The sequence below is a fragment of the Rhinoderma darwinii genome, unplaced genomic scaffold, assembly GCF_050947455.1.
Source record: "Rhinoderma darwinii isolate aRhiDar2 unplaced genomic scaffold, aRhiDar2.hap1 Scaffold_495, whole genome shotgun sequence".
Lineage (NCBI taxonomy): Eukaryota > Metazoa > Chordata > Amphibia > Anura > Rhinodermatidae > Rhinoderma > Rhinoderma darwinii.
Genome location: NW_027464042.1, coordinates 20,072 through 35,988, shown reverse-complemented (window position 1 = coordinate 35,988; position 15,917 = coordinate 20,072). Strand labels below are relative to the sequence as shown.

Here is a 15,917-nt window from a genome sequence, read left to right as displayed (position 1 = left end):
CAAACAAAAAGGAGAGGTGAAAGAGGACAGCCTTGTCTAACCCCCGACGATACAGGAAAGGGGTCAGTCTTCCAGCCGTTCACCAGCACCGAGCTGTAAATGTCGCAATACATCAGGTTAACATACAAACAGAACAACCTGCCAAGCCGCAGCCTACGCAGAGCCTTACCCATGAATTCGTGAGAGACCCGGTCAAAAGCCTTCTCCTGATCCAGACTGACCAGGGCCGCGTGTGTACGGCGGCTTTGCATGTAATGCACCGTGTCCCTCACCAGGGCAAGACTGTCGGCCACCCTACGGCCAGGAATGCCGCAGGTTTGGTCCGATCCGATGATCTGTCCGATGACAACCTTCAGTCTGTTGGCCAATACTTTGGCGAGGATCTTGTAGTCCACGTTCAGGAGAGAGATGGGACGCCAGTTTTTCAGGTCACATCTCTCCCCCTTCCGCTTATACAAGATCGTGATCATGCCTTCTCTCAAGGACGGTGGCATTCTACCCTCCACCACCATCTCCTCATAGAGCTCCAGCAGGTCCGGACTGATCAAGTCCCCCAGCGCTACATAGAGCTCTGCTGGGAGACCATCACTGCCCGGGGTCCTGCCGGGTCTGAAGGATTTAGCGGCAGAGAGCAGTTCCTCCACCGTCAGGGGTACATCCATAGCCTCCGTACCTGCAGGATCAAGATGATTAGTGATACCTGACAGGAATTTATCGGCGGCTTCGGGGTCAGTGGTTTTCCGGGAGTAGAGGCTTCGGTAGTAGTCTGTGACGACTCCCATCACCTCCTTCTTCCCAGAATGCATGTTTCCGGTCTCATCTCGAAGTTCCTTCAGGGGCGTGTGGCCGGCATGGAGTTTCCTGAAAAAGAACGAGTTACATTTCTCACCCTTCTCCAGGTTCTCCACCTTGGAACGAAAGACAATTCGCTTGGATTCCTCCTCAAAGTGCCTTTTCAGGCCCTTTTTGGCTTCCTCCAGCTCCTTCCTGACGTCCCAGCCGCATTGAAGGAGGTCTTGCAGGGATCGCAGCTGACGCTGCATCTCTCTGAAGTCTCTCTTCCTCTCACACGCCTGTTGACGACTTTTTGCCTGAAAGAAACAACGAAATTCAACTTTAACATATTCCCACCAGTCACAGGTTTTGTCAAAGAAAACTTTATCATTCCTCCAAACAATATAGGCGTCTCTAAGTTCCGCCAGTACCTCCTCTCTTTCCAGCAGGGCACAATTCAGCTTCCAGGAGCCAGGGCCGGGAGGAAAACCGTGGCCGATGGCACCCTGGAAGAGAATGGCCCTGTGGTCAGAGAAGAAGCAGGGGACCATGGAGTGCCCATGCTGCTTGACTGCCCGGGAGGTGAACACAAAGTCAATCCGAGAACGAAGTGAGCCATCGGGTCGGCTCCATGAATAGTTCACAGAGCCAATCCCCATGGAGCCCACAACGTCCTGCAAGGATGCTTCGGTTACCATCTCGATAAGCAGTTTGGAACTGACATCCAGTTTGATTGAAGTGCCGGAACTTCGTCCATCCTCTTCGATGGGGCAGTTGAAGTCCCCGGCCATCACCACTGCCCTAGTGGTGGCGAGCTGGGTCCGCAGGGTCTGGAATAGTTCCAGGCGCTCAGCCTTCATAGGGGGAGCGTACACGTTGATGAGCCTAATCGGCTCTCCTGCCCAGGAACCGTCTACGACCAACAAGCGGCCGCAGGCGAGCTCCTGGACAGAGTCAACAGTAAATACGCTTCCCCTAATCAGGATGGCAACCCCTGCAGACTTACAGTCGCCCCCACCAGACCAGTAGGACGGGCCATGGGTCCACTGCCTGGCCAGATGATGGTATGACCTGGAAGAGGGGAGAGTACATTCCTGCAGCATAAATACATCACTCGACTGCTTGGAAAGAAAAGTTAGCACCATCTGACATCTAGTCCTATCTCTAACACTCCTCACATTGAGGCTAAAGATGTTAAGTTTAGCAGCCATGGGGGAGAATAAAGAAGGTTAGTGCAAACGATACACCTTAGTTACCAGTCCGGTCGGGCGGATCCTCCTCTCCTGGCGGGTCCGAAAGATCCAGCAGGCCCTCTGACAAAAATTGTTCCAGGATTGTAGCCACCTGGATGTCTGTTGTGAAGTCGATGACCTCAGGTTCAGACACGAGTTCCTCCACCATCTGCTCCATTTCCTCCTGCTGCGCAAGGGAATCTTCGCAGATTTCCACGACTTGTCGCTTTGAGGACTCAGCAGCTGGGCTGTCCCTCACCTTTCTCTTCCTCTGGATGGCACCTGAGGAGACAAGAGGGGGAAAATCCTCCAGGGAGAGGACTCCAGCAGCTGGAGGGGAAGATGTTAGTGCTGCTGGAGCTGGGGAGAAGGGAGGCTGGGTTGGGAGAGGTGCAGGTGACAGGACCACTGAGATGGGTGGGTAGGAGAAGGTGAGAGCCTCAGTGGGGGTGACAGGGGTTGGGGACGGGGGGGTGGGGAGGGCCGGGCGAGGGAGGGTGGGAAGGGTAGGGCGAGGGAGGGCCGGGAGACGGGGGGGAGGGACTGTCGTCTTCTTACCATCCTTCTTATTCCCGGTCTTCTGCGCCGCTGGAGCTCTGGCTGGGGCGGGGTTCCCTCTGGCCGGAGCTTTCGCCGCTACAGTTGCCCAGGATCGATCCCTCTTCGGGCAGTCCTTGTAGGAGTGGGCTGCTTGTCCGCAGAGGTTGCACATTGTCCGTTTCGGGCAGTCTTTGGTCTCGTGTCCTGTTACCCGGCAGTTCTTGCAGGCGTCCTCCTTGCAGTCCTTCACCGAATGACCCTTCTTGCTGCATCTCCTGCAGATCTGCGGCATGTCCGGGTAGTAGATGAGGCCGTAGGAGTTGCCCAGCGAGAATGACTGGGGCAGGTGTTGGAGGCCGTCTTCCGCGCTGGAATCCTTGTTCAGTCGGACGATTACCGACCACTTGCCAGTCCAGAAGCCGAGTCCGTTCAGGATGTGGGTGGGTTCCCTCACCACTGTGCAGAACCGCTTCAGGAGCGTGGTGATGTCTTTGCCGGGGGTGTGTGGGTTCCGCATTGAGACCGTCACCCGCCTTTCCTCTCTTTGGACAGGGCAGTTGCCCACAAAGCGAGAGAAAGGGGATTCAGGCCTCGCCGCTTTCACCATCTCCCAGTACCTTCTGCAGATGTTGATCGAAGCGAAGGTCACGAAGAACATCCCGGTCATGAAGGCCTGGATGCTGATGGTCTCCGGCTTAGCGAAGCCCTGGTCCAGGAGCATCTTCTGGCAGAACACTTCTTCCGTCATGTCCGGCACTCTCCCGTCCACCTCCTTCAGCTTCAGGGCCACCGTCTGCTTCATCCAGGGCTCCAGGGTTGGAGCAGCCTGGTTCGGCTTCCTGGTGGCCTGTTGGCTTGAGGAGGCTTCAGGAGGAGATGTCCTGGCCTGGGCCGGCTCACCTGGTCCATCAGCCTTCTTCTTCTGGGTGGCAGGGTTGCTGGTTGAGGCCATGGCTTCTTCCAGCTGTTCCTGTCGCTTGGGGAGGATCTTCGATAGCTCTTTCCCGAAGGGGGCGGAGCTATGCAAATCTTCTCCTTGCTGGCCGAGGTTCTTCCACGAAATTTCTTCCGCAGCGGTTCCTCGTCGAGCTTCTTCTGCGGCCGAGCTTCTTCAAAGATCCCCTTCAGCAGCGGCTCTTCTCCGAAGGTCTCTGTCGCAGTTCTCCTTCTTCTTCCCGGCAGCGATCTCCCGGAGCTTCTTCCCCGATGGCGGCTTCTCCCTTCTGGATCGTCGTCTTCGCTGGTTCTTCTCCGCAGTTCGTCGCCGGCTTCGTCTGGAACGCTCTTGGATCGCTAAGCTAGTGTTTATAGCCCCCAGTGGTTCTCCGAGCTATCTATCCTTACAAGGACTGATAAGAACAGATACTACACTTGATCTTAGCCAAAAGGCCGAGAAGCGATAACCCGAGCGGCCCTTGCCTTGCCCGAGCCTGTCCCATACTGCTGTTCACCCCTTGCAGCGATTGATTCAGCCTACTCCTAGGCAATTCCATGGGGCCCTGCAGGCTCACACACATTTACAGCTACTAAGCGGGAGGTGAATAAAGGCCGGAGAGGAAGCTACACAGGATTTGCTTCTTTTGCTTGCACCACAATGCAGTGCTGAAAGAGGAGGAATCTACATAAAAACGCCTTCCTGGCAACGCCCAAATGCCCTCCTGCCATGCAGATAAACACTGGCAGCGGCAGCAAGTGCATGCCCACAGCCACCCCTTGTTCCTTCACACCTTGTATCAGCTTTAATCCAGTCCAGTCCGGTGCTGCCTGCTGAGCAGCACTGACCAACACTGCCTGGGCCCAGGCTTTTATCTCTGAGGCAGGCCCCATTATGATGTCAGAAAGCTGGCTCTGGAATCCTGAGGGCTCCACTATGACACGTGCAAAGTTCCGTCTGAACTTTATATAAGACGGTGCGGCTCAGTCAGTCACTCAGTGTTGCCTGAGAGGGCAACACTGCAACAGCCGGCCGCCAGGCTGTCTTTTTTTTGCACATTTATTTGCCTCCAGGAGGCCACAAGAGGGAGACAAGGGACTGCAAAATGGAAAATAAGCATCCACCAACTTTACAGACAACTTCTCTTTGCTCCTACAACCTCCATCCTTGCACAGTTTGTTATTCTTCTAGGTAACATAGTAACAAATCCAAATTGCTGCTCTCTTTGTAGGCAAGCAAGGCTTTGTTGCAACTGCAATTCTTACTTCTTCTTGAAATGTAGGGACGACAGTACATTCCATCACATCCATGTAGTGTACACAGGTAGGTCCATTGTGGCGGGCAGGCAGGCAGGCAGGCAGGCAGGCGGGCGGGCGGGCGGGCGGGCGGCTTTAATGGCTGTTTGCTGTTCCCCTACTCCACTCCGCTATTTGACTGTGGTGCTGCATCAATCAGTGGCTGGCTCAGGTGCAGCTCTTTAACCTACCTAGGAGGGAGGGCGGAGAGAAGACAAGGAAGGTGAATGAGCTGTTCCAATGTGAAATGCCGGAAACACAGAAACACAGAAGACACACACACAACAAGAGGTGGCAATGTATTAATTAATTGCATTTAATAAATGAGCTCATTATCACACATGACTGTACAAATGCATTGTCCAACAGGTGTTGAAATAATGGGATTAAAAGGGGAGATCCCATCAGAAAGACAAAAACAATAGCAAACACAAATAGCACTTTTGGAATCTGATTTTAGTCAACACATAAGGGAAGGGTGCACCGGTCCTGGAAATACTGCAATACCAGGTCAATGCGTGGAGTGGACAGAGCAAGCTCTATTTCCATCTCCCTGTTCTAAAAATCCATTTAATATATGGTCCCCAGATAGGGGACGTATCAGATATTAAACTGATAAGAACAGATACTACACTTGATCTTAGCCAAAAGGCCGAGAAGCGATAACCCGAGCGGCCCTTGCCTTGCCCGAGCCTGTCCCATACTGCTGTTCACCCCTTGCAGCGATTGATTCAGCCTACTCCTAGGCAATTCCATGGGGCCCTGCAGGCTCACACACATTTACAGCTACTAAGCGGGAGGTGAATAAAGGCCGGAGAGGAAGCTACACAGGATTTGCTTCTTTTGCTTGCACCACAATGCAGTGCTGAAAGAGGAGGAATCTACATAAAAACGCCTTCCTGGCAACGCCCAAATGCCCTCCTGCCATGCAGATAAACACTGGCAGCGGCAGCAAGTGCATGCCCACAGCCACCCCTTGTTCCTTCACACCTTGTATCAGCTTTAATCCAGTCCAGTCCGGTGCTGCCTGCTGAGCAGCACTGACCAACACTGCCTGGGCCCAGGCTTTTATCTCTGAGGCAGGCCCCATTATGATGTCAGAAAGCTGGCTCTGGAATCCTGAGGGCTCCACTATGACACGTGCAAAGTTCCGTCTGAACTTTATATAAGACGGTGCGGCTCAGTCAGTCACTCAGTGTTGCCTGAGAGGGCAACACTGCAACAGCCGGCCGCCAGGCTGTCTTTTTTTTGCACATTTATTTGCCTCCAGGAGGCCACAAGAGGGAGACAAGGGACTGCAAAATGGAAAATAAGCATCCACCAACTTTACAGACAACTTCTCTTTGCTCCTACAACCTCCATCCTTGCACAGTTTGTTATTCTTCTAGGTAACATAGTAACAAATCCAAATTGCTGCTCTCTTTGTAGGCAAGCAAGGCTTTGTTGCAACTGCAATTCTTACTTCTTCTTGAAATGTAGGGACGACAGTACATTCCATCACATCCATGTAGTGTACACAGGTAGGTCCATTGTGGCGGGCAGGCAGGCAGGCAGGCAGGCAGGCGGGCGGGCGGGCGGGCGGGCGGCTTTAATGGCTGTTTGCTGTTCCCCTACTCCACTCCGCTATTTGACTGTGGTGCTGCATCAATCAGTGGCTGGCTCAGGTGCAGCTCTTTAACCTACCTAGGAGGGAGGGCGGAGAGAAGACAAGGAAGGTGAATGAGCTGTTCCAATGTGAAATGCCGGAAACACAGAAACACAGAAGACACACACACAACAAGAGGTGGCAATGTATTAATTAATTGCATTTAATAAATGAGCTCATTATCACACATGACTGTACAAATGCATTGTCCAACAGGTGTTGAAATAATGGGATTAAAAGGGGAGATCCCATCAGAAAGACAAAAACAATAGCAAACACAAATAGCACTTTTGGAATCTGATTTTAGTCAACACATAAGGGAAGGGTGCACCGGTCCTGGAAATACTGCAATACCAGGTCAATGCGTGGAGTGGACAGAGCAAGCTCTATTTCCATCTCCCTGTTCTAAAAATCCATTTAATATATGGTCCCCAGATAGGGGACGTATCAGATATTAAACTGATAAGAACAGATACTACACTTGATCTTAGCCAAAAGGCCGAGAAGCGATAACCCGAGCGGCCCTTGCCTTGCCCGAGCCTGTCCCATACTGCTGTTCACCCCTTGCAGCGATTGATTCAGCCTACTCCTAGGCAATTCCATGGGGCCCTGCAGGCTCACACACATTTACAGCTACTAAGCGGGAGGTGAATAAAGGCCGGAGAGGAAGCTACACAGGATTTGCTTCTTTTGCTTGCACCACAATGCAGTGCTGAAAGAGGAGGAATCTACATAAAAACGCCTTCCTGGCAACGCCCAAATGCCCTCCTGCCATGCAGATAAACACTGGCAGCGGCAGCAAGTGCATGCCCACAGCCACCCCTTGTTCCTTCACACCTTGTATCAGCTTTAATCCAGTCCAGTCCGGTGCTGCCTGCTGAGCAGCACTGACCAACACTGCCTGGGCCCAGGCTTTTATCTCTGAGGCAGGCCCCATTATGATGTCAGAAAGCTGGCTCTGGAATCCTGAGGGCTCCACTATGACACGTGCAAAGTTCCGTCTGAACTTTATATAAGACGGTGCGGCTCAGTCAGTCACTCAGTGTTGCCTGAGAGGGCAACACTGCAACAGCCGGCCGCCAGGCTGTCTTTTTTTTGCACATTTATTTGCCTCCAGGAGGCCACAAGAGGGAGACAAGGGACTGCAAAATGGAAAATAAGCATCCACCAACTTTACAGACAACTTCTCTTTGCTCCTACAACCTCCATCCTTGCACAGTTTGTTATTCTTCTAGGTAACATAGTAACAAATCCAAATTGCTGCTCTCTTTGTAGGCAAGCAAGGCTTTGTTGCAACTGCAATTCTTACTTCTTCTTGAAATGTAGGGACGACAGTACATTCCATCACATCCATGTAGTGTACACAGGTAGGTCCATTGTGGCGGGCAGGCAGGCAGGCAGGCAGGCAGGCAGGCGGGCGGGCGGGCGGGCGGGCGGCTTTAATGGCTGTTTGCTGTTCCCCTACTCCACTCCGCTATTTGACTGTGGTGCTGCATCAATCAGTGGCTGGCTCAGGTGCAGCTCTTTAACCTACCTAGGAGGGAGGGCGGAGAGAAGACAAGGAAGGTGAATGAGCTGTTCCAATGTGAAATGCCGGAAACACAGAAACACAGAAGACACACACACAACAAGAGGTGGCAATGTATTAATTAATTGCATTTAATAAATGAGCTCATTATCACACATGACTGTACAAATGCATTGTCCAACAGGTGTTGAAATAATGGGATTAAAAGGGGAGATCCCATCAGAAAGACAAAAACAATAGCAAACACAAATAGCACTTTTGGAATCTGATTTTAGTCAACACATAAGGGAAGGGTGCACCGGTCCTGGAAATACTGCAATACCAGGTCAATGCGTGGAGTGGACAGAGCAAGCTCTATTTCCATCTCCCTGTTCTAAAAATCCATTTAATATATGGTCCCCAGATAGGGGACGTATCAGATATTAAACTGATAAGAACAGATACTACACTTGATCTTAGCCAAAAGGCCGAGAAGCGATAACCCGAGCGGCCCTTGCCTTGCCCGAGCCTGTCCCATACTGCTGTTCACCCCTTGCAGCGATTGATTCAGCCTACTCCTAGGCAATTCCATGGGGCCCTGCAGGCTCACACACATTTACAGCTACTAAGCGGGAGGTGAATAAAGGCCGGAGAGGAAGCTACACAGGATTTGCTTCTTTTGCTTGCACCACAATGCAGTGCTGAAAGAGGAGGAATCTACATAAAAACGCCTTCCTGGCAACGCCCAAATGCCCTCCTGCCATGCAGATAAACACTGGCAGCGGCAGCAAGTGCATGCCCACAGCCACCCCTTGTTCCTTCACACCTTGTATCAGCTTTAATCCAGTCCAGTCCGGTGCTGCCTGCTGAGCAGCACTGACCAACACTGCCTGGGCCCAGGCTTTTATCTCTGAGGCAGGCCCCATTATGATGTCAGAAAGCTGGCTCTGGAATCCTGAGGGCTCCACTATGACACGTGCAAAGTTCCGTCTGAACTTTATATAAGACGGTGCGGCTCAGTCAGTCACTCAGTGTTGCCTGAGAGGGCAACACTGCAACAGCCGGCCGCCAGGCTGTCTTTTTTTTGCACATTTATTTGCCTCCAGGAGGCCACAAGAGGGAGACAAGGGACTGCAAAATGGAAAATAAGCATCCACCAACTTTACAGACAACTTCTCTTTGCTCCTACAACCTCCATCCTTGCACAGTTTGTTATTCTTCTAGGTAACATAGTAACAAATCCAAATTGCTGCTCTCTTTGTAGGCAAGCAAGGCTTTGTTGCAACTGCAATTCTTACTTCTTCTTGAAATGTAGGGACGACAGTACATTCCATCACATCCATGTAGTGTACACAGGTAGGTCCATTGTGGCGGGCAGGCAGGCAGGCAGGCAGGCAGGCGGGCGGGCGGGCGGGCGGGCGGCTTTAATGGCTGTTTGCTGTTCCCCTACTCCACTCCGCTATTTGACTGTGGTGCTGCATCAATCAGTGGCTGGCTCAGGTGCAGCTCTTTAACCTACCTAGGAGGGAGGGCGGAGAGAAGACAAGGAAGGTGAATGAGCTGTTCCAATGTGAAATGCCGGAAACACAGAAACACAGAAGACACACACACAACAAGAGGTGGCAATGTATTAATTAATTGCATTTAATAAATGAGCTCATTATCACACATGACTGTACAAATGCATTGTCCAACAGGTGTTGAAATAATGGGATTAAAAGGGGAGATCCCATCAGAAAGACAAAAACAATAGCAAACACAAATAGCACTTTTGGAATCTGATTTTAGTCAACACATAAGGGAAGGGTGCACCGGTCCTGGAAATACTGCAATACCAGGTCAATGCGTGGAGTGGACAGAGCAAGCTCTATTTCCATCTCCCTGTTCTAAAAATCCATTTAATATATGGTCCCCAGATAGGGGACGTATCAGATATTAAACTGATAAGAACAGATACTACACTTGATCTTAGCCAAAAGGCCGAGAAGCGATAACCCGAGCGGCCCTTGCCTTGCCCGAGCCTGTCCCATACTGCTGTTCACCCCTTGCAGCGATTGATTCAGCCTACTCCTAGGCAATTCCATGGGGCCCTGCAGGCTCACACACATTTACAGCTACTAAGCGGGAGGTGAATAAAGGCCGGAGAGGAAGCTACACAGGATTTGCTTCTTTTGCTTGCACCACAATGCAGTGCTGAAAGAGGAGGAATCTACATAAAAACGCCTTCCTGGCAACGCCCAAATGCCCTCCTGCCATGCAGATAAACACTGGCAGCGGCAGCAAGTGCATGCCCACAGCCACCCCTTGTTCCTTCACACCTTGTATCAGCTTTAATCCAGTCCAGTCCGGTGCTGCCTGCTGAGCAGCACTGACCAACACTGCCTGGGCCCAGGCTTTTATCTCTGAGGCAGGCCCCATTATGATGTCAGAAAGCTGGCTCTGGAATCCTGAGGGCTCCACTATGACACGTGCAAAGTTCCGTCTGAACTTTATATAAGACGGTGCGGCTCAGTCAGTCACTCAGTGTTGCCTGAGAGGGCAACACTGCAACAGCCGGCCGCCAGGCTGTCTTTTTTTTGCACATTTATTTGCCTCCAGGAGGCCACAAGAGGGAGACAAGGGACTGCAAAATGGAAAATAAGCATCCACCAACTTTACAGACAACTTCTCTTTGCTCCTACAACCTCCATCCTTGCACAGTTTGTTATTCTTCTAGGTAACATAGTAACAAATCCAAATTGCTGCTCTCTTTGTAGGCAAGCAAGGCTTTGTTGCAACTGCAATTCTTACTTCTTCTTGAAATGTAGGGACGACAGTACATTCCATCACATCCATGTAGTGTACACAGGTAGGTCCATTGTGGCGGGCAGGCAGGCAGGCAGGCAGGCAGGCGGGCGGGCAGGCGGGCGGGCGGCTTTAATGGCTGTTTGCTGTTCCCCTACTCCACTCCGCTATTTGACTGTGGTGCTGCATCAATCAGTGGCTGGCTCAGGTGCAGCTCTTTAACCTACCTAGGAGGGAGGGCGGAGAGAAGACAAGGAAGGTGAATGAGCTGTTCCAATGTGAAATGCCGGAAACACAGAAACACAGAAGACACACACACAACAAGAGGTGGCAATGTATTAATTAATTGCATTTAATAAATGAGCTCATTATCACACATGACTGTACAAATGCATTGTCCAACAGGTGTTGAAATAATGGGATTAAAAGGGGAGATCCCATCAGAAAGACAAAAACAATAGCAAACACAAATAGCACTTTTGGAATCTGATTTTAGTCAACACATAAGGGAAGGGTGCACCGGTCCTGGAAATACTGCAATACCAGGTCAATGCGTGGAGTGGACAGAGCAAGCTCTATTTCCATCTCCCTGTTCTAAAAATCCATTTAATATATGGTCCCCAGATAGGGGACGTATCAGATATTAAACTGATAAGAACAGATACTACACTTGATCTTAGCCAAAAGGCCGAGAAGCGATAACCCGAGCGGCCCTTGCCTTGCCCGAGCCTGTCCCATACTGCTGTTCACCCCTTGCAGCGATTGATTCAGCCTACTCCTAGGCAATTCCATGGGGCCCTGCAGGCTCACACACATTTACAGCTACTAAGCGGGAGGTGAATAAAGGCCGGAGAGGAAGCTACACAGGATTTGCTTCTTTTGCTTGCACCACAATGCAGTGCTGAAAGAGGAGGAATCTACATAAAAACGCCTTCCTGGCAACGCCCAAATGCCCTCCTGCCATGCAGATAAACACTGGCAGCGGCAGCAAGTGCATGCCCACAGCCACCCCTTGTTCCTTCACACCTTGTATCAGCTTTAATCCAGTCCAGTCCGGTGCTGCCTGCTGAGCAGCACTGACCAACACTGCCTGGGCCCAGGCTTTTATCTCTGAGGCAGGCCCCATTATGATGTCAGAAAGCTGGCTCTGGAATCCTGAGGGCTCCACTATGACACGTGCAAAGTTCCGTCTGAACTTTATATAAGACGGTGCGGCTCAGTCAGTCACTCAGTGTTGCCTGAGAGGGCAACACTGCAACAGCCGGCCGCCAGGCTGTCTTTTTTTTGCACATTTATTTGCCTCCAGGAGGCCACAAGAGGGAGACAAGGGACTGCAAAATGGAAAATAAGCATCCACCAACTTTACAGACAACTTCTCTTTGCTCCTACAACCTCCATCCTTGCACAGTTTGTTATTCTTCTAGGTAACATAGTAACAAATCCAAATTGCTGCTCTCTTTGTAGGCAAGCAAGGCTTTGTTGCAACTGCAATTCTTACTTCTTCTTGAAATGTAGGGACGACAGTACATTCCATCACATCCATGTAGTGTACACAGGTAGGTCCATTGTGGCGGGCAGGCAGGCAGGCAGGCAGGCAGGCGGGCGGGCGGGCGGGCGGGCGGCTTTAATGGCTGTTTGCTGTTCCCCTACTCCACTCCGCTATTTGACTGTGGTGCTGCATCAATCAGTGGCTGGCTCAGGTGCAGCTCTTTAACCTACCTAGGAGGGAGGGCGGAGAGAAGACAAGGAAGGTGAATGAGCTGTTCCAATGTGAAATGCCGGAAACACAGAAACACAGAAGACACACACACAACAAGAGGTGGCAATGTATTAATTAATTGCATTTAATAAATGAGCTCATTATCACACATGACTGTACAAATGCATTGTCCAACAGGTGTTGAAATAATGGGATTAAAAGGGGAGATCCCATCAGAAAGACAAAAACAATAGCAAACACAAATAGCACTTTTGGAATCTGATTTTAGTCAACACATAAGGGAAGGGTGCACCGGTCCTGGAAATACTGCAATACCAGGTCAATGCGTGGAGTGGACAGAGCAAGCTCTATTTCCATCTCCCTGTTCTAAAAATCCATTTAATATATGGTCCCCAGATAGGGGACGTATCAGATATTAAACTGATAAGAACAGATACTACACTTGATCTTAGCCAAAAGGCCGAGAAGCGATAACCCGAGCGGCCCTTGCCTTGCCCGAGCCTGTCCCATACTGCTGTTCACCCCTTGCAGCGATTGATTCAGCCTACTCCTAGGCAATTCCATGGGGCCCTGCAGGCTCACACACATTTACAGCTACTAAGCGGGAGGTGAATAAAGGCCGGAGAGGAAGCTACACAGGATTTGCTTCTTTTGCTTGCACCACAATGCAGTGCTGAAAGAGGAGGAATCTACATAAAAACGCCTTCCTGGCAACGCCCAAATGCCCTCCTGCCATGCAGATAAACACTGGCAGCGGCAGCAAGTGCATGCCCACAGCCACCCCTTGTTCCTTCACACCTTGTATCAGCTTTAATCCAGTCCAGTCCGGTGCTGCCTGCTGAGCAGCACTGACCAACACTGCCTGGGCCCAGGCTTTTATCTCTGAGGCAGGCCCCATTATGATGTCAGAAAGCTGGCTCTGGAATCCTGAGGGCTCCACTATGACACGTGCAAAGTTCCGTCTGAACTTTATATAAGACGGTGCGGCTCAGTCAGTCACTCAGTGTTGCCTGAGAGGGCAACACTGCAACAGCCGGCCGCCAGGCTGGCTTTTTTTTGCACATTTATTTGCCTCCAGGAGGCCACAAGAGGGAGACAAGGGACTGCAAAATGGAAAATAAGCATCCACCAACTTTACAGACAACTTCTCTTTGCTCCTACAACCTCCATCCTTGCACAGTTTGTTATTCTTCTAGGTAACATAGTAACAAATCCAAATTGCTGCTCTCTTTGTAGGCAAGCAAGGCTTTGTTGCAACTGCAATTCTTACTTCTTCTTGAAATGTAGGGACGACAGTACATTCCATCACATCCATGTAGTGTACACAGGTAGGTCCATTGTGGCGGGCAGGCAGGCAGGCAGGCAGGCAGGCGGGCGGGCGGGCGGGCGGGCGGCTTTAATGGCTGTTTGCTGTTCCCCTACTCCACTCCGCTATTTGACTGTGGTGCTGCATCAATCAGTGGCTGGCTCAGGTGCAGCTCTTTAACCTACCTAGGAGGGAGGGCGGAGAGAAGACAAGGAAGGTGAATGAGCTGTTCCAATGTGAAATGCCGGAAACACAGAAACACAGAAGACACACACACAACAAGAGGTGGCAATGTATTAATTAATTGCATTTAATAAATGAGCTCATTATCACACATGACTGTACAAATGCATTGTCCAACAGGTGTTGAAATAATGGGATTAAAAGGGGAGATCCCATCAGAAAGACAAAAACAATAGCAAACACAAATAGCACTTTTGGAATCTGATTTTAGTCAACACATAAGGGAAGGGTGCACCGGTCCTGGAAATACTGCAATACCAGGTCAATGCGTGGAGTGGACAGAGCAAGCTCTATTTCCATCTCCCTGTTCTAAAAATCCATTTAATATATGGTCCCCAGATAGGGGACGTATCAGATATTAAACTGATAAGAACAGATACTACACTTGATCTTAGCCAAAAGGCCGAGAAGCGATAACCCGAGCGGCCCTTGCCTTGCCCGAGCCTGTCCCATACTGCTGTTCACCCCTTGCAGCGATTGATTCAGCCTACTCCTAGGCAATTCCATGGGGCCCTGCAGGCTCACACACATTTACAGCTACTAAGCGGGAGGTGAATAAAGGCCGGAGAGGAAGCTACACAGGATTTGCTTCTTTTGCTTGCACCACAATGCAGTGCTGAAAGAGGAGGAATCTACATAAAAACGCCTTCCTGGCAACGCCCAAATGCCCTCCTGCCATGCAGATAAACACTGGCAGCGGCAGCAAGTGCATGCCCACAGCCACCCCTTGTTCCTTCACACCTTGTATCAGCTTTAATCCAGTCCAGTCCGGTGCTGCCTGCTGAGCAGCACTGACCAACACTGCCTGGGCCCAGGCTTTTATCTCTGAGGCAGGCCCCATTATGATGTCAGAAAGCTGGCTCTGGAATCCTGAGGGCTCCACTATGACACGTGCAAAGTTCCGTCTGAACTTTATATAAGACGGTGCGGCTCAGTCAGTCACTCAGTGTTGCCTGAGAGGGCAACACTGCAACAGCCGGCCGCCAGGCTGTCTTTTTTTTGCACATTTATTTGCCTCCAGGAGGCCACAAGAGGGAGACAAGGGACTGCAAAATGGAAAATAAGCATCCACCAACTTTACAGACAACTTCTCTTTGCTCCTACAACCTCCATCCTTGCACAGTTTGTTATTCTTCTAGGTAACATAGTAACAAATCCAAATTGCTGCTCTCTTTGTAGGCAAGCAAGGCTTTGTTGCAACTGCAATTCTTACTTCTTCTTGAAATGTAGGGACGACAGTACATTCCATCACATCCATGTAGTGTACACAGGTAGGTCCATTGTGGCGGGCAGGCAGGCAGGCAGGCAGGCAGGCGGGCGGGCGGGCGGGCGGGCGGCTTTAATGGCTGTTTGCTGTTCCCCTACTCCACTCCGCTATTTGACTGTGGTGCTGCATCAATCAGTGGCTGGCTCAGGTGCAGCTCTTTAACCTACCTAGGAGGGAGGGCGGAGAGAAGACAAGGAAGGTGAATGAGCTGTTCCAATGTGAAATGCCGGAAACACAGAAACACAGAAGACACACACACAACAAGAGGTGGCAATGTATTAATTAATTGCATTTAATAAATGAGCTCATTATCACACATGACTGTACAAATGCATTGTCCAACAGGTGTTGAAATAATGGGATTAAAAGGGGAGATCCCATCAGAAAGACAAAAACAATAGCAAACACAAATAGCACTTTTGGAATCTGATTTTAGTCAACACATAAGGGAAGGGTGCACCGGTCCTGGAAATACTGCAATACCAGGTCAATGCGTGGAGTGGACAGAGCAAGCTCTATTTCCATCTCCCTGTTCTAAAAATCCATTTAATATATGGTCCCCAGATAGGGGACGTATCAGATATTAAACTGATAAGAACAGATTTTTTTTTTTTAAGTTGGCTACCCCTTTTCAGGGGTGTCAATGATTTATTTCATAAAAAAATACAGT

At 50.5% G+C, this 15,917-nt stretch overlaps 7 non-coding genes and 2 pseudogenes across 7 annotated transcripts; all 9 read right to left on the bottom strand.

The window, feature by feature from the left end:
* Window positions 1–3,845: 3,845 nt before the first annotated feature.
* Window positions 3,846–3,947, bottom strand: LOC142720263 (U2 spliceosomal RNA; annotated as a pseudogene).
* Window positions 3,948–5,248: 1,301 nt separating this feature from the next.
* Window positions 5,249–5,439, bottom strand: LOC142720274 (U2 spliceosomal RNA). The gene has a single exon (XR_012873064.1). It is a non-coding gene; the product is annotated as a U2 spliceosomal RNA (small nuclear RNA).
* A 1,301-nt stretch (window positions 5,440–6,740) lies between these two features.
* LOC142720266 (U2 spliceosomal RNA) lies at window positions 6,741–6,931 on the bottom strand. The gene has a single exon (XR_012873062.1). It is a non-coding gene; the product is annotated as a U2 spliceosomal RNA (small nuclear RNA).
* A 1,305-nt stretch (window positions 6,932–8,236) lies between these two features.
* On the bottom strand, window positions 8,237–8,427 carry LOC142720254 (U2 spliceosomal RNA). The gene has a single exon (XR_012873055.1). It is a non-coding gene; the product is annotated as a U2 spliceosomal RNA (small nuclear RNA).
* Window positions 8,428–9,728: 1,301 nt separating this feature from the next.
* Window positions 9,729–9,919, bottom strand: LOC142720242 (U2 spliceosomal RNA). Its single transcript, XR_012873049.1, has one exon. It is a non-coding gene; the product is annotated as a U2 spliceosomal RNA (small nuclear RNA).
* A 1,301-nt stretch (window positions 9,920–11,220) lies between these two features.
* LOC142720230 (U2 spliceosomal RNA) lies at window positions 11,221–11,411 on the bottom strand. Its single transcript, XR_012873038.1, has one exon. It is a non-coding gene; the product is annotated as a U2 spliceosomal RNA (small nuclear RNA).
* A 1,301-nt stretch (window positions 11,412–12,712) lies between these two features.
* LOC142720217 (U2 spliceosomal RNA) lies at window positions 12,713–12,903 on the bottom strand. The gene has a single exon (XR_012873026.1). It is a non-coding gene; the product is annotated as a U2 spliceosomal RNA (small nuclear RNA).
* Window positions 12,904–14,204: 1,301 nt separating this feature from the next.
* LOC142720315 (U2 spliceosomal RNA) lies at window positions 14,205–14,395 on the bottom strand. Its single transcript, XR_012873106.1, has one exon. It is a non-coding gene; the product is annotated as a U2 spliceosomal RNA (small nuclear RNA).
* Window positions 14,396–15,696: 1,301 nt separating this feature from the next.
* On the bottom strand, window positions 15,697–15,912 carry LOC142720249 (U2 spliceosomal RNA; annotated as a pseudogene).
* Between the last annotated feature and the right edge of the window lie 5 nt (window positions 15,913–15,917).